Here is a 23,197-nt window from a genome sequence, read left to right on the forward strand (position 1 = left end):
GACAATCATGTGTAGACACGGGAGTATCTCAGAGAGCCTGGATTCCTGAATCACCAGATGGAGGAGAGCATCCACAGCCTCCATCAGACTCTGCATGAGCAAAAACTAAACTTTTGTCTTGTTAAAATACTCAGATTTGAGGACAGATTTGTTACAGCAGCATCACCTATCCTATCGTGATTATTATGACTAATATGTTCCTGAGCAAAGAAAATATAACCCTTTCTTTTTCTTTCTTTTCTTTTTTCTTTCTTTCTTTCTTTCTTTCTTTCTTTCTTTCTTTCTTTTAGGATCATATCTAATATCAAGAAGTCTAGGGGTGGCTAGCTCAGTCAGTAGAGTATCTTGATCTCAGGGTTGTGAGTTCAAGCCCCACATTGGGTGTAGAGGAAAGAAAAAGAAGAAAAGAAAAAAGAAAAGAAGGAAGGAAGGAAGAAATCTCAAGTCTCTAGAAGACTCAAGTTCTCGATAATGTGTGTAGTCTCCACAGTGCTCAACAGAATTAGTTTTAATCCAATCTCCACTAGTAATTTATTGAACAAGTTACTTAGCCTCTCTGTATGTCTGATTCCCTGTATATTAAGTGGAAATAATAAGAGCACTGCTTCCCAGGGTTGCTGTGAGGACGAAAGAGATAAGACCTAGCAATTTTACTTTTAGGAATTTATTCTACAGATAAATTCACACTTGTATGCAAAGAAATACATAGAAAGATTTTCATTGCCCTGTTTTCTGTAAGAACAAAGGACTAGGAACAACATAAACATCCCTCAAAAGGAAAGTGGTTTAAGAAATTATGACACATCCATAAAATGGAATGCCATGTAGCTTTAAAAATAAATAAATAAAATAAATCTATTTGGGCTAAAATGGAAAAATCACCAAGATATATTGTTACATGCAAAAAGCAAGGAGCAGTATAAAATGGTTAAGATACAACCATTTTTTGTTATTTGAAGGGTGTGCCCGTGTATGGTGGCTCACAGATTTAAAAAATTCTGGAAGAATATATAAAAAACAATGTTTGCTTCTAAGGAGAGAAACAAAGACAGGTGGGAGGGGAACTTATATTGTACTGCATATTTTCTTGTACTATTTCAATTTTACATTTATCATTCTTGATAAAATAATAATGTAAATAAAATGCTTATCCCTCAGTACCAGTAAGTGTTCAGCATTGGTGGTGGTGGTGGTGGTGTTATTGTAATGAATTAGTATTGATTTCTTTTGGCTAACATTTCATGACACTGGCTCCCTTGAAAGACCCGTCTCCTACCTCCTTGCCTTCTCCTCATTTCTGTAAGGAGCATGAGAAGCAGGAAACCGTGAAGACCAAATTCCTATTTTCAGCCTTGTGCAGAAGGAACAATCCACCTGGCTACATCTGCACGCCAACATAGCCCTGGCTGCCTCTCAGAAAAGGTGTGAGGTTCAGCTAGAGGTGCTGGGAATGTGGCAAGATGACTCCAGCAGATGGAGTCCTGCTGCAGCACCCCAGGAGGTGGTTGGGGGGGGGGGGGATGCCTGTCCTTGAACAGTAGCCAGGTCTCCAGAATTTGTAGTCAACGTTGACTGCCATCCATCACTGCAGCTATGCACTCTGCCGTGTGGCAATGACACAAGATGGGGACGCTGGATGAGAACATTTCCTCCCCAGGGTGGCCACCCCACCAGCCAGGCAGGACCCACCAATGGAGACAGTCAGTGTAGGAGGCTGACTAAGGACCTCTCAAATATGTCCGTGTCCTAAACCCTAGAACCTATGGATGTTACCACATAAGGCAAAAGAAACTCTTCACATGGTATTACATGAAAGCTCTTGAGATGGGGAGATGATTCAGGGATATCTGGGTGGGCCCAAGGTAATCACAACAGACCTTAGGAAGAGGTTCACAGGAGGCTCCAAGTCAGAGAAGGCCAGGCAAAAGTGGAAGCAGAGAGAGTTGAAAATGCTACACTTCTGGCTTTGAAGATGGAGGAAGGAGGCATGAGCCAAGGAGTAGAACTCTAGAAACTGAAAGGGATGCCCTCCCCAGAGCCTCCAGAGGGAGTAGAACCCTGCCAACACCGATTTCAGTCTAGTGAAATCCATTTTGGATTTCTGACCTCCACAATTATCAGACAATAAATGTGTGTTGTTTAAAGCCACGAACCTTACAGTGACTGGTTACAACAGCCATAGGGAAAGAACACAGTCAGGATCCACCTCTCACAGTCCTCCCTGCTCCGCTCACCTTCCCCTTTCAGCTGCCTTAACAGGTAAACCTAACCCTCCAGGTTCCAAGGGGCAGGTGAGACCCAACCGCACATCCTCTCAGCCTCGAGCCTTTTTTTTTTTTAATTTATTTATTCATAGAGACACACACAGAGAGAGAGAGAGAGAGAGAGAGAGAGGCAGAGACACAGGCAGAGGGAGAAGCAGGCTCCATGCAGGGAGCCCAACGTGGGACTTGATCCAGGGTCTCCAGGATCACGCCCTGGGCTGCAGGTGGCGCCAAACCGCTGCGCCACCGGGGCTGCCCTCAGCCTCCAGCCTTACATTAGAGTCCCTCTGCTAATTCTCACCACCTGCCCCCTCTCCGGCTCTACCGGGATGTGAAAGGCAAGACTTGGCTGACCTAACTGCAGGGACCCTTTGGCTTTGTGGTGGGGAGAGCCATCCCCGTCATGTACACACGGTGGCATAAAGCAGTGGTAAGGAGCATGGGTTCTGCAGGCTCCCTGCCTGTCACTGAGGTGTGACCCTGGCCGAGTTACTTGACCTCCCTGTGCCTCTGTTGCCACACCTTAAAACAGAGATACTAATAGCACCCAGCTCTGGGGCTGCTGGGGGGATTCAATGGGTTAATAAACATAATGCTCTTGGAACAGGGACTGGGACATAGAAAGAGCTATAAAAGGACTTTATTATGATTCTCCCAGCGGATATCAGGCTTTCTGAAGAAGGACTATATGCTGAGTGGCCAAAAATTGCTGACTATTCATCCTGGGGCAGGAGGATTCTGGGTAGGACAACGTGTGCTCTATTTCTAAAGCTCGAATGCAGGCTTTCCTAAGCCCAAAGTTTGGCCCTCTGGACGCAGTGAAGAGTTAGAGCCACTCCCAAGACTGGCATGTGCCTTTAGAGCAGCTGCCATAGCCTGAGCCAGAACTCCTTCACCTTAGCTTCTCCGTCTCCCCTCCTCCGCTCCATCAGGAACAGCATCCCTGGACTGCCCAGGGCTTCCCACTGTGAAGGATGACCCGCAGGACTATGGTGTGGTCTCCCTGGTGCATCCTCATGCCAGGTGATGATTACTCACCAGCCCTGGAGTCAGCCAGACTTGGATTTGAGAGCCGGCTCAGTCAGGATGTCAATAAATATCAAAAGCTGTCTTGTAGGGGAACCTGGGTGGCTTAGTTGGTTAAGTGTCTGACTTTGGCTCAGGTCACCATCCCTGGGACCAAGTCCTGCAGCAGCCTGCTCCCTGCTTGGCAAGGAGTCTGCTGCTCCCTCTGCCCCCACCCTTGCCTGCTCGTGCTCTCATTCTATCTCAAACAAATAAATAAAATATTAAAAAAAAAAAAAAAATTAGGGCAGCCCAGGTGGCGCAGAGGTTTAGCGCCGCCTTCAGCCCAGGGCGTGATCCTGAAGACCCGGGATCTAGTCCCACATTGGGCTCCCTGCATGGAGCCTGCTTCTCCCTCTGCTCCTCCCTCTGCCTGTGTCTCTGCCTCTCTCTCTCTTTCTGTGTCTCTCATGAATAAATAAAATATTTTAGAAAGAAAGAAAAGAAAGAAAAGAAAGAAAGAAAGAAAGAAAGAAAGAAAGAAAGAAAGAAAGAAAGAAAGAAAAGAAGAAAGAAAGAAAGAAAGAAAGAAAGAAAGAAAGAAAGAAAGAAAGAAAGAAGGGAGGGAGGGAGGGAGGGAGGGAGGGAGAGAGGGAGGGAGGAAGGAAGGGACTCACGGGTGTCTCAGTCATTGAGTATTTGCCTTCTGCTCAAGACGTGATCCCGTGATCGGGGGATGGAGTCCCACATCGGGCTTCCTGCATGGAGCCTGCTCCCTCTGCCTATGTCTCTGCTGTTGTGCCCAAGATTGCGAATCCGAGAAACCACCAAGGAGCCGACACCGATGCAAACACACGAGGGTTTATTTACAAGCTCGAGCTTGGGTCCAAGTATACCCGACACAGCGGAACAGGTACTTGGACCCCAGGTGGGTTTCAGCTTAGTTTTAAGGACTGGTCTGGGGGACCTCCAGAAGGGGAGGAGCAATTCCTCAAGTTCTGTTTACATTTTGATATGGGGCCTTCAAGGGCATTGAGCTCTGTTCTTATTCTAATAGGGGCTTCCTGCCCTTGGCTTGGGCTCTGTTTTTATTCTAATATGGGGCTTTCTAGGATGTTAAGCTGTAAGCTGTTTTCTTCCAGTAACTGAAGTAAGGTAAAGTTCAGCTCTTATTCACAGGGGCCTGGGATGGCTGTACCTGCGATAACGCTGAACTTAAAGTGGAATGGCCTTAATTTTCTCGGCCTCCACATCTGCCTCTCTCTGTGTGTCTCTCATGAATAAATAAATAAAATCTTAAAAAAATAAAAATAATAAATAATAAAAAGAAAAGCTGTCCTGTAAAGTTTGTCCCTTTCATATTTTTGCTTGAGAATTTTTCCCAAGATTACAAAAGCATGAGTCGGTCCCACCATCTTGCGCTGCCATGTCTCAAGCAGCTTTTGTCACATGCAGTGACTCATGCAGCATCCCCACACATCATCCCATGCGGTGTCTCCACTCAGTGTTCCCACAGATGGTCCCTCTTCTAACTTACAAATGAATAACTACCTTCTCCTTTTACCACTGCCTGGCAGTGACAAGGACTCTCTCCTTGACCAAACTCTAGCCAAGCCCTTCTGAACCCTCTTCTCCATTAAGCCTCAAGCTAGTCCTAGGAAGACTTAGAAACACCAATACACCCAGGGTCACATCCCTAAGATGAACCTAACCCCCCGCCCCCCCGCAAAAGCGCCTGCCTGAGAAAATGCAAGGCTCCCCAAAAAAACTAACCTTTTCTTCCAGAGGATACTTGAAAACAGGGCTCCAATCTCCAGCCTTGGTGGGAGGGTGGAGCAAACCCAGATAGGCTTCATGTGGACCCACACACACACACACACACACACACACACACACACACACACTTTTTGTAAATTTTCATTACCCAGACTCTACTGAGCCCTGGTTCACCACTCTCCTTAACCCCTCATTCTCCCTCTAAAACACCCAGTCACCTCTGTACAAACCAAAATGGAGTTCAGGTCACACCAGACGCTCTTTTCTTTTGCAACAGTATGTTACTGATTAAAATTGGTCCTTAACCACTTTTAACCAGTGGCCAACTTTGTTCATCTTTGACACTATGCACCAAGCTAAGGGTTTCTCCTTGCAGTATCTCACTTGATTCTCACAGGAACCCTATGAGATAGGGTCTATTACAGATGGAGAAATGAGGATCAGAGAAGTCTTTTGCTGGAGACCACAATGCTGGTGCACAGCAGAGCTGGCCCGCAGCAGAGCTGACCATCCTGCCACTACATACTTCCTACCCTGTTGCAGAGAAGAAAGAAATCATTTGAATCAGAGAACAACATTCTAATCCCAAAAGTGACATGGCTTCAAGCTCAAAGCAGAAATGGGAGCTGTCCACAGGTGTAGGAGCCCCTGGTCCATCACCCATCAGCGGGAGGGGAAAGCACTGGCCACCAGAGCTGAGGTTCACAGGGAGCCAGCTCTGGGCTTCAGCAGTCTCATCCCATTTTTCTAAGATCAGCACAGCCACTCGGCTTCTCCGACTCTCAAGTCATCAATTCTGACCCTGGCATCCAGCCACCGGAGTAATTTTATGGCACCTTGGGGCTTTTGTGTGAAGCCAGGTTTAGGCAGCAGGACAGATGAAAGGCTCCCCACCCTCTTGCTATTACCTGGAAGGAATTTGCTTTGCTTCTTTTCTGTGAGATTAGAAATACATTCCTGTGAAATCTGTTGGGCAGAGTGGGCATGAACAGCGTTGGCAGGTCTGGTCTCTGCTCTAAAGAGAATCACAGCCCTTGGGGGGATTTGACAGTTTAAAAAGTATTCAGAAAAGTGCTCTGTACATGGAACCTGAAGACTAGGGTTTGAATCTTGAATACAGCAAGTGATCTTTTTAGTCTCAGTTTCCATAACTTGAAAATGGTAGCAATGTCTCCAGCAGAACCTACCTTAACTGCTCAGCGTGTCGGTGCTCCAGGGAAACACGGGCAGTCCAAGGTCAAGAGTGGCCATCCTTAACCTAGAACCCCTTCACAAGCCAAAGAGAACCTAGTTGTTGAAGGACTGTCAGCTTTCTCCCCCCAAAACAGCAATGTGTTGTATTGAAAGCTCAATATTTTCAATAGATTAATTTCCATGCATTTTAGCTTCAGAGAATAATTTCAAGTTTGGAAGATTCATTTTTTTAAATGCAAATTGGCTTTGACTTGGAAAGAACTGAGATGGTGTTCTGGGGTGGGGCCTCCAATCTTAATGGCATATTTGCATATCAATGGCCTCTTACTTCATTTGCTGCCTTGGCCACCCTCCGAGCTTAGATGGCTCAAGACGTAATGGGAAGATGGGAGAAATGCTGGTCGTTCTTCCTTTTCAAAGTTTAAATATAGGAACTGCTTTGAAATAAAAATTTCCCCATGGACTTTTGAAGTCAGCCTCAGCAGATAAAATAGATAATATTTTATCAAACTTACCAAGACTGTAAAAGAGTGTGGAATGAATTCTCTTACATTTGCATGAGCACGCATACCCTTTAGAATTCCCAGGAGGCCAACGATAGGCCGGTCCTGCACCCCCAGGTGTTTATTGAGGGTGGCACTGTACCCCACATGCTGGGGCTACTAAGAAGTCAAATGTGGGCACTGCCCTTCAGCACTTGGCAGTGGATTAGTCAGGTCCTAAAGAAACACTGAAACGGCTGCAGAAATGCAATCTGTAATGCAGGCTAAGGTGGGGGGGCGGGGAGTGCTCTGAGATTGTATAACAGGGGAGCCTCCCAGAACAAAGAAGTGAAGGAAAAACACACGTGAGACAAGTGTGCATCCATCCTGGGGAGCAGGGGAGAAGTTGTTTGTGGTTGAAGAGCCTGAAAACGGGACGTGTGGCGGCAGAGCAGAAAGCACAGGGAAGAATGGTACACATAGACGCCAGGGGGCTTAGCAAAGATTTTGGTCTTTGTTGAAACAGCAAGGAGTATCCATTTATTTCAAAAAGAAACAAACCCAAAATGGGTTCATTTGTGCCCCACCCACCCCCTACCTCCCAACAGCAAACCAAGACTGAAGTAGTTACAACTCAACCCAGGAATGAGACCTTTCAGCAGTCAATGGAAAATTTCCCCTATCAGCACCAGTGAGTCATCTGCATGATAAACAACCCTGTCATTCCCTTCCCCACCGCCCCCCAAAAGAAGATGTCTTTAAAAAAAAAAAAAAAAAAAAAGATTTATTCATTCATTCATTCACCAGAGACCCAGAGAGAAAGGCAGAGACACTGGCAGAGTGAGAAGTAGGCTCTCCACAGAGAGCCTGATACGGGACTCTATTCCAGGATCCAGGTTCATGCCCTGAGCCAAGGGCAGATGCTCAACCACTGAGCCACCCAGGCGTCCCAAGATGTCTTGACCAGAAACAATCCCTTCTTTTCTTTTGCTAATAATCTCCTTGCTCCACCCTCCTATCTATGAAAACCTTCCTTTTGTACATCCAACTCCCTGAAACATCTCTCTACTTGCCAGAGGAGATGCTCCCCATTCATGAATTGCTTAATAAAGCCAATTGCATCTTCAAATTCACTCAGTTGAATTTTTGTTCTCTAATACATTGAAGAAGGGGAATGATGTCATCAGAAAATTTACATTAAAAAAATAAAAATAATTTTTTTAAATTTACATTTTAAGAAGATATTTTGGCTGTTCTGAGGAGAGCAAATTCAGAAGGGGAGCCTGGGTAGAAATATGAAGAGCAGTTAGGGGACTGTAGGAGAATAGTGGCGTGGACTAAGGTGGTGGTACAGAAGATGGAGACAGTGCATGGATCAGACAGGAATTCAGGTGGTCAGAGCAGCAGGAGTTGGCGGCTGCTACAAGAGGAGGGGAAAAAGAAGCAAGCATCCTGGATGATGCCCTAGTTTCCAGTTCACATAACTGAATGGGGGGCAGAGTGAGTTAGCTGCCACTCCTGGAGACAGTGAGACCAGAGGAGGACCACACCTGGCAAGGAGCTGGTGTACAGTGTTGAACATGCTATGTATGAAAGACCTTAGAGATAGCTTTGAGATGAAAACAAGGACTGGGTTTGGGGAAGTGGTCTGTCTTGAAGATGGACATGGGAGCACCCTCTAAGCCATAGGGAAGGCTGGGATGAGATGATGTCAGAAGAGTGAGAAGACAGGAGGAGCTTCAGACAACCCCCAATATTCCTGCTCTGTGAAACTCCCTCCACCCTGGGCCCACGCAGCTCTTCCATGTGCCATGCGGGGTATGCTGCTGATGTACTTTATCCCTTTTCCAACCCAAACATTTCATCAGCACATCATCTACATAGCTTTGAGACAGGGAAACTGAAGGGAACCCATAAAGGACTACTTTTTGTTCCTTTCCCTGCCTCTATTCTTGCCAGGACCTGCAGCCCAACCTTATACATGCCTTAAGGTACTGATGATGTAGGTCCTCCTAGTAAAGGTCAAGGAGTTAATGATTTCTTTGGAATCTTCCAGCACAACAGATAACTACTAAAGAGAGACTGGGTTGAGGTTGTCATTAACATTTTACCACTGACTCCAGACACCTTGATATCAAGATACCAAGACCTCTGGTTCCAGGGCATAAGTGAGCACTTGTCTTTGTTTTGACCAGTTCGTAGATGACTGAGACATATATATCAGACCATCACCCTCAATAAAAACCCCAGGCCTCAAGCAAAGATGAGACTCGCTTTCTTATCCTTTCCAAGTCTCCCAGTATCTGCTGGGAGTTTGTCTGTATCTGCTCTCTCTATATCTTCAGTTAAACTCTGCCCTCGGGATCCCTGGGTGGCGCAACGGTTTGGCGCCTGCCTTTGGCCCAGGGCGCGATCCTGGAGACCCAGGATCGAATCCCACGTCGGGCTCCCGGTGCATGGAGCCTGCTTCGCCCTCTGCCTGTGTCTCTGCCTCTCTCTCTCTCTCTGTGTGTGTGTGTGACTATCATAAATAAATAAAAATTAAAAAAAAGAAAAAAATGGACATTTAAAAAAAAAAAACTCTGCCCTCATTTCCTCTTAGCTCATGTTTGGTTTCTATTCTGTGTAAAGCCAAGGACCCTGTTGGCTCATCCTGTGGGACCCCCTCTGGGTCTTCAGAACTAGCCAGCCTGCATCAGTTTGTATTCTTGCCAAGAATTTATAATCTGAATCTAATCACGAGGATACAATCTGGCAAATCCAGATCATGGGATAATATACAAGACAAGTAGATTGGCCCCTTCAAAAATATCAACATCCTGAAAGACAAAAAAAAAAAAAAAAAAAAAAAAAAACCAGAAAATTAAAACAAATCTAGGGGACAGTTCTAGAACCTAGATTAAAGGAGGGGAAAAATGACAATCAAATGTAATATATATCCTTGACTAGATCACAAGTCTAAAGGGTATAAATTACATGATATTTGGGGGACAATAGGGAAAAAATATGGCATATTAGAGATTATTTATCATATCAATGCTAAATTTCTTTTCTTTTTTTTTTAGGATTTTATTTATTCATGAGAGACACATAGAGAGAGAGAGGCAGGGACACAGGCAGAGGGAGAAGCAGGCTTCATGCAGGGAGCTCAACCTGGGACTTGATCCTGGGTCTCCAGGATCACACCCTGGGCTGAAGGTGGTGTTAAATTGCTGAGCCACCCAGGCTGCCCTCAATGCTAAATTTCTTAGGTCTGATCATGACATTAGAGTTATATAGGACTGAGTTAGGGACAAATGGGGCTAGGCACGGCTAGGTAGGGAGCCATGGAAGCAGGCTCACAAAAATCCCAAAAATGCTGAGGTGTAAGGAAATCAGAGATAAGGAAAAGAAGCCAGACCACTCTGCCCTAGGTGTAGGCAGGGAGGGTGTCCTTTTTTATGATAGTCATTTGTGATCAACAAAGAATAACCAGTTCCCAAAGAAGTAAGCCATTAAAGATGTTATCACTAGTCTTACTCAGTGGTGATATCAATAGATAATATTAAAAAGATTTAGAAATAAATAGATAGATAGATGATAGATAGATAGATAGATAGATAGATAGATAGATAGATAGATAGATTGATTGATTTAGGTTTCCTGGTTGGCTTTCAATAAAAGACCAATCCTACAAGCCCTCAGGGGCAACCCTGTCAGGACCCCTCTCACTCCTAAGAGTTTTCTCTGTATCTTTGCTCAATAAACTTCTATTGCTTTACTCACTCTCTGCTGTCCACTAGATTCATTCTTCAACGTTGTGAGACAAGAACCTAGCTCTCCCATATCAGGACGATATCCTGGTTCTCAGGTAAATGCCAAGAAGTATTTAGGGATGTTACATCTGAACTTTTAAGTGGTTAGGAGAAAACAAACAAACTAAATATACATAAGAAGAGAGAGAAATAAAGAAAATACTGGAATGGTAACAAACAAGACTGTAAGTAAAAGTTTTATGAGTATTTGTTGCATTCTTCTTGTAAATTCAATTTTTTAATTTCTTAATATAAATAGGGAAATTGCAATGATTTCTGAGGCCCACTACCCAGACTTTGCTCAAACTTTACAAGCGTACAGCACTCATAAGACTGCCCTCACTTCAGAAACCAATCACAAGTTTGGGGTTCCCCGGTCCACCCTCACATCTGATCCGCTGGCTGCAAATTCAGGACCACCCACCACCACCTCAAATCTGGTAACTCAGTAGAACATCTCACAGAACTCAGGGAATTGCTCTACTTACAAGGAGTTTTATAGAGCAGAAGGTTAAATCAGAACCAGCCAAACGAAGAATCATACAAGAGAGGAGAGCTCTGAGAGGGTCCTACTATTTTATCCCCCTAGAGTCAGGACCTGTTACCCTGTCCTACACTGATGTATGACCACACACAGAATATTGCAACCAGGGAGGTTCACCTAAACTTCAGAGTCCAGTTTCATTGGGGTTTCATTACATAGCCATGATTGATTGACTCACTGGCCACACCCCCTTCTCCTCCCTAGAAGTTGAGAGGGTATCACAGGGCTCAAAGCCCCAACCCTGAGGCGCCTAGGTGGCTCAGTGGTTGAACATCTGCTTTTGGCTCAGGTTCTGATCCCAAGGTCCTGGGATCGAAGTCCCAAGGTCCTGGGATCGAAGTCCCGCATCAGGCTCCCATAGGGAGCCTGCTTCTCCCTATGCCTGTGTCTCTGCCTCTCTCTGTCTGTCTCATGAATAAATAAATAAAATCTTGGGCAGCCCCGGTGGCTCTGTGGTTTAGCACCGACTTCAGCCTGGGGCGTGATCCTGGAGACCCAGGATCGAGTCCCACATCAGGCTCCCTGCATGGAGCCTGCTTCTCCCTCTGCCTGTGTCTCTGCCTCTCTTTCTCTCTCATGAATAAATAAAATCTTAAAAATAAATAAATAAAACAAAATAAAATAAAATCCCAACAACAACCAAAAAAAGCCCAATCCTCTAATCACAACATTGGGCTTTTTTGGCTTGGCCTGTCCCCAGTCTGAGTCATCTTACCAGTATCAATTCTCAGGGCCCACTATGGATATGATAAGGAAGCAGGCAACTAGCTGAGGACAAAGCACAAGCTGACACTCTGCAGCCCCCTCCCCAACACACACACACATAGACTCCTGGGTGGGATATGTGTGACATTCCTCCAGGAAACTTCCAACTGTCTTAATATTAATGCCTTGCTAGAAGGGAAAACAACTTTAACTTGACAATGGCCAGGCCTCTAGTATCTTGTAGGTCCTCTTTAGCACATGAAAGTCCTTTTGAAAACTTCTCTTTTTCCTTACCCCCAAATATATAATCAGTCACCCCTCACAACCCAGGTACAGTAGCTCTTTCTGCCCAAATATCCTGTCCCCATGCTTTAATTAAACCACCATTTTGCACCAAAGACGTATCAAGAATTCTTTCTTGGCTGTGGCTCCTGACCTCACCCCACCAAACCTCACTTACATTCCAAAATTCAATCAGATAAACAAAAGATCTTTCATGACTCAGGAAATTCTAAGTATTTAGAGGATGTTCCCCAGAAGCCAAGGGCAAGGGCCAGACATTCTCTTTAACACAGAAACAAGACAAAATATATTCAAAAACAAATTTTTTTTCAATTCCATCAAGAACCACAGTAAATAGGTCTCAGCATTTGAATCAAAAACTATCAGACTCCAGGGACATTGTCTCAGCTCCCCTCAGACTCCTACACAGCACAGGCTGTTTGCATCTTGAGTTTAAAGAGGCCACTTAGATGTCTCAACAGTTCCCATTTCAAAGAAAGGAGAAGTCAATTCACTTTTCTACTCAGGGTCAGCCACAAACAGTAAATACACAGTTGTAAGGGAGTGAGAAAATAATTTACATTTGTTACCCAATACTTCCCAGTTCAATAGAATATACCAAATTCTTAGGGTAATCAGAGCCTACACTATTTCAATCAAATCGGATCCTTCTAACTATCCAACTCAAACAGGGAGGAAGTAAGAATTCCAAGAGCAGTGTGAAAAATCACTGTATAATTGTAAATTAGAACTGTAATCAGTCCTCCGGCCCCAGGCTTTCTTCATGTCTAAGCTGTGAACCAAAATGATTTACTGTGAATATATCTGCAAGAGAAGAGCTCCAAGGCACAGGACAGAGAGAACTGCCTTGTTCACATACCTAGTTGTGGGAACAGAGGGAATATTCATAAAAAATAAAAAATAGGCTTGTTGTCCAGCAAATAGAGGCTCTAGAAGCATCTGTATTTTCTGGAGAGGATCCACTGAATAGCAGTCTGGATATACCACAGAAAAGAGATTTTTCACCCCAGAATCCCAGCTCCACTCCCCAGAGGGAAGCATTGTTAATTTCTCAAGCTTGTTCCAGAAATATTTTATGCATCTATCCACCTATCTGTGCAATTATGCAACCTTTTTGTATAGATCCCTATTTCTGAAAACATCATATTATTCTGTAGCATACTTTTTTCTTTTAACAATGCATCTTAGACATCCTTCTACATCTACACAAGCAGAGCTACCTACCTCATTTTTGTGAAGCTTGAGTGATGCTGCTGAAGGGGAGCAAATTTTGTCACATGAAGTGATCTGCCTCTTTGGCATTCTGATTATTTTAAGCTGATTATTTTTAAGAAACTACAAGACAAGAGAAGCTCTTGTGTCTGCACCCATTTATTGAAGAAGTATACATGTTATTACATTTTTTGTTCATTTTTCTTCTGTTAGTCTGTCCTGTGTCAATTTAATTATTAAACCAGCCAAAGAACTTAGAAGAGTTGAGGGGAATTTTTTTCTCCCCAACTCTACTCAAAGTGTAGTCTGTGCACCAGTGCTAGTCCAGGAACTATGTGTTCTGGACTGAGAAAAGATAAAGGAGAGCTTGTACCAGAATGCAAAGCAACTATGTCTCTAAACACACTATTCAGCTACATAAACACATATACATATATATGTATTTATTTTTATATGTATTATTGTATATGTATAATTATATGTATTATTTTTAGAGATAGCATATATATGTATATGTATTTATTTATGTAGCTAAATATATATGTATATGTATTTATTTATATATAATATATATATATATATACACATATACACATATTTTTTTTTGTTAGTAAGACTTTCTTGATAAAGTCATTAATTCACATTCTGGCTCAAGCTCCTAATCTCCCAGCAAACCAATAAAAAATAGGATGTCTACTTTGAGCAACATCATCATTGAGCATGTATACCATAAGCTATTTAACCAATCCCCTCCCTTTTAGGATTTACTTATTTATTTTTAGAGATAGCACAAGAGTGAGGAGGAACAGAAGGAAAAGAATCTCAAGCAGACTCCCCGCTGAGCAGGGAGCCCAAAGAGGAGCTGGATCTCACAACCCTAGATCATGACCTGAGCCAAAATCAAGAGACAGATGCTCAACCAACTGAGCCAACTAGGTGCCCCAAACAATCTTGATAGGCACTTAGGTTACTATAAGTGAGTATTCTTGTGTGCATACATCTTTATGCACTTGGAAGAGTATTTCTGTACAGGTTCCTGGGAGTAAAATCAAGGTAAAAAAGCTGATCATGATGGTGTCAGTGGCTGGAAGAGAGTTCAGAGATAACTAGTCCAACTCCTACATTTCTTTGATGAGAAAATTGAAACCAGAAAGGTAAAAGCTAGGTGAAAGGTCAAACAAGTCAGTCATTTAATCCTCACAACAAGCCTGTGAGGTAGGCCTTACTACTTTCTTCAAATCCAAAATGATAAAACCAATGACACAGAGCTTACAAGCGTACTACAAGTCATCCAGCCAACAAACAGCAGCATCAGTACCCAAACCCAGGTTCATCCTACTCCAGTGCCATGATCCTAATAGTGAAGCCAGGGTTTCTCAAGCTGGACTCTGAACCACTGGCATCAGGATCACCTAGGGAGCTTCTGAAAGGGCAAACCCCCAGTTTCCACAAAAGATCTACTCACTCCAAATCTATGAAAGTAAAGCCCAGAATCTGTACTTCTGCTAAGCTTTCCCACACAACTCCTAGGCTCACAGAAGTCTTCTTATATGATGAAGCATTTACCTCCTTATTGTTTAAGCTGTCGGCATTGGTGTTCATCCACACTGGGATTCACACTGTTCCCTGAGGATAATGATGGGCTGCGCTGTCTGTCTGAGATTAAACAGCTTCTCAGACCTTAACCTGGGCCTATTGAATGAGTATTTCCAGGCTAGAGGACTGTCTATCCGTGTATTTAGCAAGTTCACAAGTCATTATTATTTTGGGGGGAGATTCACAGCCAAAAGTATCCTAAACATTACTCTGGGTTCTAATTTAGGTTCTAATACTTAATCATTCTAAGCTTTATTTTCCTCATTTGTAAAATGGACATAAATATGCCTGCTTGGCAGAGCCACTGTGAAGATTAGATACCGTACCAATTAGGATTAGATTTACCTGCTTATAATGCAAAGTAACAATGGCTTAAACAAAGGGTTTTTTTTTTTTTTTTCTCTCAGGTTAAAGTCTGGAGCTAAGCAATCTAGAGCAGATATGAGGTCTCTAATCATCAGGGATGCAGACTCTTGCTATATGTCTATTTGCCCTTTCATCATGAACAAATTGCCTCTTGGAGCAAAATGACTGCTGAGGTTGCAGCCATTTTGTCTTTAATCCTGGCAGAGAGAAGGGAAGAAGGGAGGCACCTCCCAGCTGATTCAGATCCCCTTAAGGAGCATTATTTGTAGGTTCCCATAACACTTCTGCTTTTTTTTTTTTTAACGATTTTATTTATTTATTCATGATAGTCACACACACATACACAGAGAGAGAGAGAGAGAGAGAGAGAGAGAGAGAGAGGCAGAGACACAGGCAGAGGGAGAAGCAGGCTCCACGCAGGAAGCCTGACGCGGGACTCGATCCCGGGTCTCCAGGATCGCGCCCTGGGCCAAAGGCAGGCGCTAAACCGCTGCGCCACCCAGGGATCCCAACACTTCTGCTTATATTGCATGACTAGTCATACATACAATCATAGAGCCACAACTAGTTGCAAGGAAGGCAGGGAACCATCTTTTAGTTCAGTATCCCGTCTTTGCCACCCAAATAAATCAGGCCTCTGTTACTTAAAAAAGAAAGGAGAATAAATATTGGTGTGGCAGCCACAGAAATGTGCTCCCACAGACTTCCTACTGCATGGAGCTGAGGACACCAGCTGCTGTGCTTTGAAATTCATTGGCCACACTTCCCATGGGCTGCACCCCACCAATGACTGAGTTTGGTTGGGTACAAAGTCAGACCCAGTCTCAAAAGACAAGGGACTCCTTCATTGACTGGCTTCAACTGAAGGATTCCCTGACAGCTCTGCCTAACCTGCTAGACTGAAGTCTCCTTAAAATGGAGGGCATTCTGGGACCCTTGAACCCAACCATCTCTCCCTACCCCCTTCATTTGGGGTCTGATGGCCCTCCTGGCCTTGAAGCACTCTCCCTATTTCCTTTGAAACAGACTTTCCCTCCCCACCCCCCCACCCCAATAAAACCCTTACACAATTAATCCCATCCTGGTGTCTGCTGCTCAAAGGACCCAGACTAGCACAACTGGCCAGGCAATTCATAGTGTCTAGCACAGATTCAATAACACATGTAACACCTGCATAACACAGGGATGGGCATGTGGTAGGTTCTCTACAAATCATAGCTGTGTGGTGATAATGGTGGTGGTGGAGGAGGAGGAAGGGAAGAAGTAGTGCAGAGCTAGCTATCCAAAGAGGAGTGTTTACAGATTGGGGGTGGATAAGGGTCTCAATCAAATCACCCTGATTCTCCTTCATCCCTAGAATGTTTCTGTTACAGTAAAATATGGTTAAAATCAGGACCAGAGTCAATATGAAAGGAGAAAATAGACTCTAGATAGTGGTCATTACGGGGAAAATGAACTGCTATTACTTAGCATTAGCCATTTCAGATTTTTTTTTTTAAAAGGAGGTGGGGAGAAAAAATTAGGGTGGACCCTAAAACAAAACTACACAAAATAAACCCAGTATTCTGAGCAATTCTGGTTCTCATATTGGAAAAACAGTAACCAGAAATTACCCGGCATGATGACCTAAGAACACTACTCCCATGCGAATGTTTTCAGAATGCAATCTAAAACACATGCAAGGCTCTACCAAAATAATGAATTCCAAGCAGAAAATACAGAGGGAAGACATAATGGGAAGAAAAAGTGCATGTAATCTGTATAGGACACAAAAGTTCTATGGAAGCTTAACCAACATTATGTACTTGGCACATGGTAGGAGCTTAATGAGTGATGGTCTTCCAGAAAATTGAATGGCTCATTCCGAGTTACAGCTCACCATTCATTTATTCATTCAAGAAAGATTTGTAGAAACCGACCATGTGCCAGGCCCTGTGCTAGGCCATGAGGGTGCCACAGTGAGTAAGACAGTTGAGGTCCTTGCCCTTACCATCCTGCAAAGAAACCTCCTTTGCAGACATTTCATGTGCGACTCTCTACTTCCATCTTTCCAAAATTATCTCAGATACAGCCTTGGGTTTCCATTGGCCTCTGTGTTAGTCATCTACTGCTGTATAACAAATTAACCACCAAAACTCATCTGCTGAAAAGAACAAATACTTTTTTTTTTTTTAAGATTTTACTTATTTATTCACGAGAGACACACAGAGAGAGGCAGAGATAGAGGCAGAGGGAGGAGAAGCAGGCTCCAATACAGTGAACCTGATGTGGGACTCGATCCAGGGACTCCAGGATCACACCCTGAGGCGAAGGCAGACAGTCAACCGCTGAGCCACCCAGGCGTCCCAAGAACATATACTTATTATCTCACAGAGCTAAGGACAGACTTAGCTGGATAGTCTGGCTCGCATCTCTCATAGGGTTTCTATCAAGGTGTCTGCTGAGCTAGAGGCTTTGCTTCCAAGATGGCTCACACACATGGCCAAGCAAGTTAATGCTGGCTGTTGCCAGAAGGCCTCAGTTCTTTGCTACATGGGTCTCTCCAGAGGGCTCCTCATGACATGGCAGCTAGCTTTCCCCAGAGCAAATGATCTGATAGAAAGACAGAGACAAAGACACAGAGAGACCAAGAGAGCAGCTGCAATGTCTTCTGTAACCTAACCTCGGAAACGACAAGCCATCACCCCTCTATATTCTGTTGGTCACACAGACCACTCCCTGGTATGTAGGTGGGGACTCCATAGGGTGTGAAAGCAAGGAGGTAGGGGGGTCATGGGGGGGCATCTTGGAGACTGGTGACCACAGCCTCAAGGAGAGCCTCCTCGTCCCAGGCTTCACCCAAACCTCAGGAGGTGGGTGCAAATTTCACTTTTTGAAAATACAAAAGCATAGAGCAGCAAATTCAGCTCCTGGAAACCCAGTGTTTGCACCCCAGAGAACTACGTTTCTTCATGTAGCATCACACCATAGTTCTGCATAGAAGGACTCACAGAAACTGTTCCAGAGAAGTCACTGGTGTTTGTTTCACTGTTCAGCATCCTCCCTCTGAAAACCCATCCTCGAGTTACCATTTCCACTTGTTCTCTACTTTCTCCAATTCCTTCAACTTTTCATTTTATCCTCTTGCTTATTTTGTCCTTGTGTAATTCCTCTCAAAGCTTTTGTGGTTGAGATGGGAGTACAAATACATTTTTAAAGATTAGAGTTTTTTGCCAGAAGACTGATGACTTGCACACATGTGCCATCTAGTGGTAAGAGTGCTAACTGCCAGAATAGAAACATTCCGGATTCCCCCACCCCACCCCCCCATTTGATTTTTCAGGGAAGTAGGAATGGGAGGGGTGGTAGAGGAGGGAGACCGGCACCTCTCTCTGTGCTTTGTCAGGGAGTTGAGACTGCTGGGGATTTAAGAGGCTCCAGGTAGGGCAAAGGAGCAGGTGATTCAGTGGCTAGAATCCACCATGATTTATTGCAATCCAGAGAAGCACTAGTGAAGATTGCAAATGAGAAAGGCCCCGGTGGTGTAAGGGTTAAGTGAAAGGTGTCAGAAAAACTAAACCATGAAAATGGACCGGATTCAGGCAAATGATTACTTGAAAGGTACTTCATGTGGGTTGATTGCAGATGTGACCAGCCATTTTTCAAGCATTCACATTAACAGCAGGAAGAAGCTTAGAGTCTAATGTTTTTGTTTTACTTATGAGAAAACTGGGGTGCAGAGGGATGGAGCACCTTGTCGACTACAGCCTGTTAGGTCCAGGGTGACCCCGAGACTAGTCCTCTTTCCTCAGGACCACACTGCCTCTAATCATGTAGAGCAGATGCTTATATGGCTTTCGTTTTGCAGTTTCAAAATAAAAATCAGATTGTCACATAACAATGCTGAATCCAGGATGTTTCCAATTATTGCTCACTGGTTTTCAGCTGTGCCTTGGCACACACCCCAGGAAGTCAAGATGGAGATGGGGCTGAAGCACTGGTTTCATTCACCTTCCATGGATAGCAGAAGTCCTTAGTCCACATAATAGGGAGGGATTCTAGAAGCCATCCCAGTAGCTGAGGGAGACCGGCCTGAGGATGAGAAGGTAGTCCATTGATCCAATGTTAACACAGCATCTGCTCCGGGCCAGGCTCCTGCAGGATGCTAGAGTGGTGAGATCAGTAACGTACTGGCCACATCCGTCTGTACCCTGATGTGTGTCCTTGGACATGGCTTGAGCCATGGTACAGTAGAGACTGGATCTGGAAGGCCTGTGAAGATCGAGCCCAGGGGTCTGTAGTCTCAGACTGAGCTGTCCTGGACACAGCCTGCAGTCAGAGAGGACCGGGAAGTGTGGGATGGGAGCTACTATCTAAGCAGGAACTCTATCACCCTGGACAGCATAGATAAATAGAACATTTTAATCATCTCAGGGAATTCTATAGGACAGCACATCCAAGAGTACCCTTTCCTGCATGTTCTGCTTCTGAGTCTCACAGTCCTTCTAGGCCCTGTAAACACTGATAGAAGAAGAAACTGACATTAGTCACTGGTTTTGGTTAGGGGCAGAGCCCCAGGACAACAGCCGTCCCAGATCTGATGTCCTCAGGTACAAATAACCCACCTGATAGAAGACACTTGGAGTTCGGTTCCTTCAGCGTCTCAGGCTCCTGTGCTGGCTAAAGGTGCAAGAATAGGGGCAAAGGGAGTGGAGGGAGTGTTATGGACTTCGACTTTCAAGGTCAGAAAAGATCTAGGTTCCTCATTATCCCAGGTTCCTCATTACCAGTGGGATGATCTCTGGAGCAAGCCTTTGGGCACCAGCTTGCTTTCTTTTTTTTTTTTTTTTTAAGATTTTATTTATTTATTCATAAAAGACACAGAGAACAAAAGAGAGCTAGGCAGAGGGAGAAGCAGGCTCCCTACAGGGATCCCAATGTGGGACTGGATCCCAGGACCCCGGAATCACACCCTGAGCCAAAGGCAGACGCTCAACCGCTGAGCCACCCAGGTGCCCCAAGCACCAGCCTTCTTGACTACAAAAAGAATCTAAGACCCATAATTATTATGAGGATTAAATGAGATGGTGCCTGGCCATGATAAGCGCAGACTTCTTACTCATCTCTTCTTGGGATGCTACTCTCTACTCAACCGTAGACAGGAACCCCATGTCACCCTCTCATGGGGTAACAGGTGGCAGCTAGTGACGGGTACCTCTTCCACTCGTTCTCTCAGTGGATATTTGTTCTGAAAATACTAACTGCCTGGCCTCATGTTCTGCATCATACAGAGAAAGAATACGAGCTCCTGGGCAGCCCTGGTGGCGCAGTGGTTTAGCGCCGCCTGCAGCCCAGGGTGTGATCCTGGAGACCCTGGATAGAGTCCCGCATCGGGCTCCCTGCGTGGGGCCTGCTTCTCCCTCTGCCTGTGTCTCTGCCTCTCTCTCTCTCTCTCTGTATCTCTACGAATAAATAAAATCTTTAATAAAAAAAAAAAAAAAAAAAGAATACGAGTTCCTGGGGAAGAGCACAGAGGAAGTGACAGTGCGACCAAGACCAAGTCCACCCGCTCAGCAAGCACATGGAAGAAAGTGTAGTACCAAGCAGAGGTGAAAAGGGAGACTGGAAAGAGGGTAAATCCAATGTTGAGGGTCCTTGAACACCGGGCCCAAGCAGTTTGACCTGCAGGGAACACAAAGCCTCTAAAAGGGAGCAACATCATCACATCCGAGTTTTGAAAATTCTTGTCGGGGGATCCCTGGGTGGCTCAGCGTTTAGCGCCTGCCTTCAGCCCAGAGCGTGATCCTGGAGACTGGGGATCGAGTCTTGTGTCGGGGTCCCTGCGTGGAGCCTGCTGCTCCCTCTGCCTGTGTCTCTGCCTCTCTCTCTGTGGCTCTCATGAATAAATAAATAAAATCTTAAAGAAAAGAAAAAGAAAAAGAAAAAGAAAAAGAAAAGAAAAGAAAAGAAAAGAAAATTCTTGTCTATCGCCAGCATGTGACGGCTTAAAAGAGGCAAGCCTGGAGGAAAGGAGGCCAGCCTCAATTTGCTCTACTCCCTCCCAACCTCACTGTGCTTCAGTCACAAAAGCCTCTTCTCAGTTCCTTGATAACAAAATACAAGGTTCTGTCCTGCCTCAGGGCCTTTGCACTTGCTGTTCCGCCCCCTCCACTACTCTTTCCTGGGCTGTCACAGACCTTCCTTTTTCTCGGCCTCCCAGTCTCCAGTGGGGCCTGCCTTTCCTTCTCTCCCTAATCTCCCAATCTGACTTCCGGCTCCCTCCATCCGTCTCTCTTCTTGCAGCATCCTGTTTCCTCCTTCTACTTAACACACTTTGAAACTTTACTCTTCTTTGCGCCCTGTGACCCGTCTCCCCCACTAGAGGCAGGTTCCATGTCCCCAGCACACCCTCCATAAACACCTGCTGGAGATGTTAGAATGGCCGGGATGGCGCGGGGGGGCATCTGCCTGCAGCCCAGGGCGTGACCCCGGAGTCCCGGGGTCGAGTCCCGCATCGGGCTCCCTGCGTGGGGCCTGCTGCTCCCTCTGCTGTGTCTCTGCCTCTCTCTGTCTCTCATGAATAAATACATAAAACCTTTAATAGAAAGAGAGGCCGGGATGATGCTGACTTAACCCAAGGTAGGAGCAGCAAACCCGAGAAAGGGGGTGACCAGCACAGGGCAGGGCAGGGGGGCAGGGCAGGCGGGAGACAGGTCAGACTTCGTCCCAACCACACGACCGGCCGGGCAGCCGGGCAGGCCAACGACCCCTCACCCACCACATCCTCAGTCTTCCCCTCAGTGAAATGGGACCGACGCCCCCGCAGCTTAGGCAGAACGCACGTCCTCGAGGCGGAAACAAGGCTGGGGCTGGGGCCGAGCGTCGTGTGGCCCCAAGAAGGCAGCCCGCGACGTGGGGAGCACCCGGCAGGCGCAGCGGCCGCGCTCCGCGGGGCGGAAGTCCGTGCCCGGCTGGAAGTCCAGACCTGGAAAGGATCCCCGCTGTGCGCAGCGCCATGGTTCCGCGTACCCTTAATAAGCGTCCGCTGGGCAGCAGAGGAGGGGGGAGTAATTTAGGGCCGCTATCATTTGTTTCCTTTAAAATTCTTTCCCCCAAAAAATAAAAATAATAAAATAAAATAAAATAAAATATAAATAATAAAATAAATAAATAAATAAAATATAAAATAAAATAAAATAAAATAAAATAAAATAAAATAAAATAAAATAAAATAAAATAAAATAAAACTTTCCCTATTTCTCAGCAGATCCCTCTAAAAAGTACTTCGCGGAAACCCAAGCTTGGAGAATTCTCAGGACTAGAGGGTAAGAGGGTAGAAGGTTACCCCAGCATGGGATAATCCCGAGGTAGATGCGAAGATGCTCGCGCACTGCGCTACCTGGTGGAGAGGGAAGAGCCAGTGTGGAAGGCTCGGCCGGACTCTCCCCACGGGTTCCCGCTCCATTAGCGACCGCGGAGGGCCCCAGACCCCAGGCATCTACAAGTGACTACATTTCCCAGAGGTCTGTGCGCAACAGTAGGGGGGCGGAGCCGCGCCTCTCCTCCCAGCCTCCGGCGTGCGGGCTGTTTTAATCTAGAAGGCTTCGCCCCCACCCTCCCCACCCCCATCCCCACCCCGGGTCTCGCAAAGCTCCGCAGACGCGAGGGACGAACCAGGCATCGTCCTCATTTAACCAACCAGGAGCAGCTAAGCGCCGCGTGGCCTTCTGGGAAATGTAGTTTCCGAAACGACAGGGACCACAGTGGGAGGACGGCGAGCTTTGCGAGCCAATTAGGGGCGGGCTGGAGCTTGTCAGGTGACCTCTGCGGCCAGCGGCTGCGCGGCGAGGATGGATCCCGGTCTGCGGGCAGTGGCCGGTGCCAGCGCCCGGTCTCCGCTTCTGGGCTGGCTTCCCCAGTCCCTGCGCTGTCCCTCTTGGCGCGACGCAGCGCCGCCCGCATGTCTGCAGATCCTTA

General features: G+C 45.6%; 1 long non-coding RNA gene across 1 annotated transcript; it reads right to left on the reverse strand.

Moving 5' to 3' along the window:
• Positions 1-16,700: 16,700 nt before the first annotated feature.
• Positions 16,701-22,234, reverse strand: LOC121477756. The gene is made up of 3 exons (XR_005984364.1): positions 21,999-22,234; positions 19,846-19,900; positions 16,701-19,741 (listed from the first exon to the last, which is right to left on the reverse strand). It is a non-coding gene; the product is annotated as an uncharacterized LOC121477756 (long non-coding RNA).
• Positions 22,235-23,197: the final 963 nt, after the last annotated feature.

Source organism: Vulpes lagopus, chromosome 18, assembly GCF_018345385.1.
Source record: "Vulpes lagopus strain Blue_001 chromosome 18, ASM1834538v1, whole genome shotgun sequence".
NCBI classification, from domain to species: domain Eukaryota; kingdom Metazoa; phylum Chordata; class Mammalia; order Carnivora; family Canidae; genus Vulpes; species Vulpes lagopus.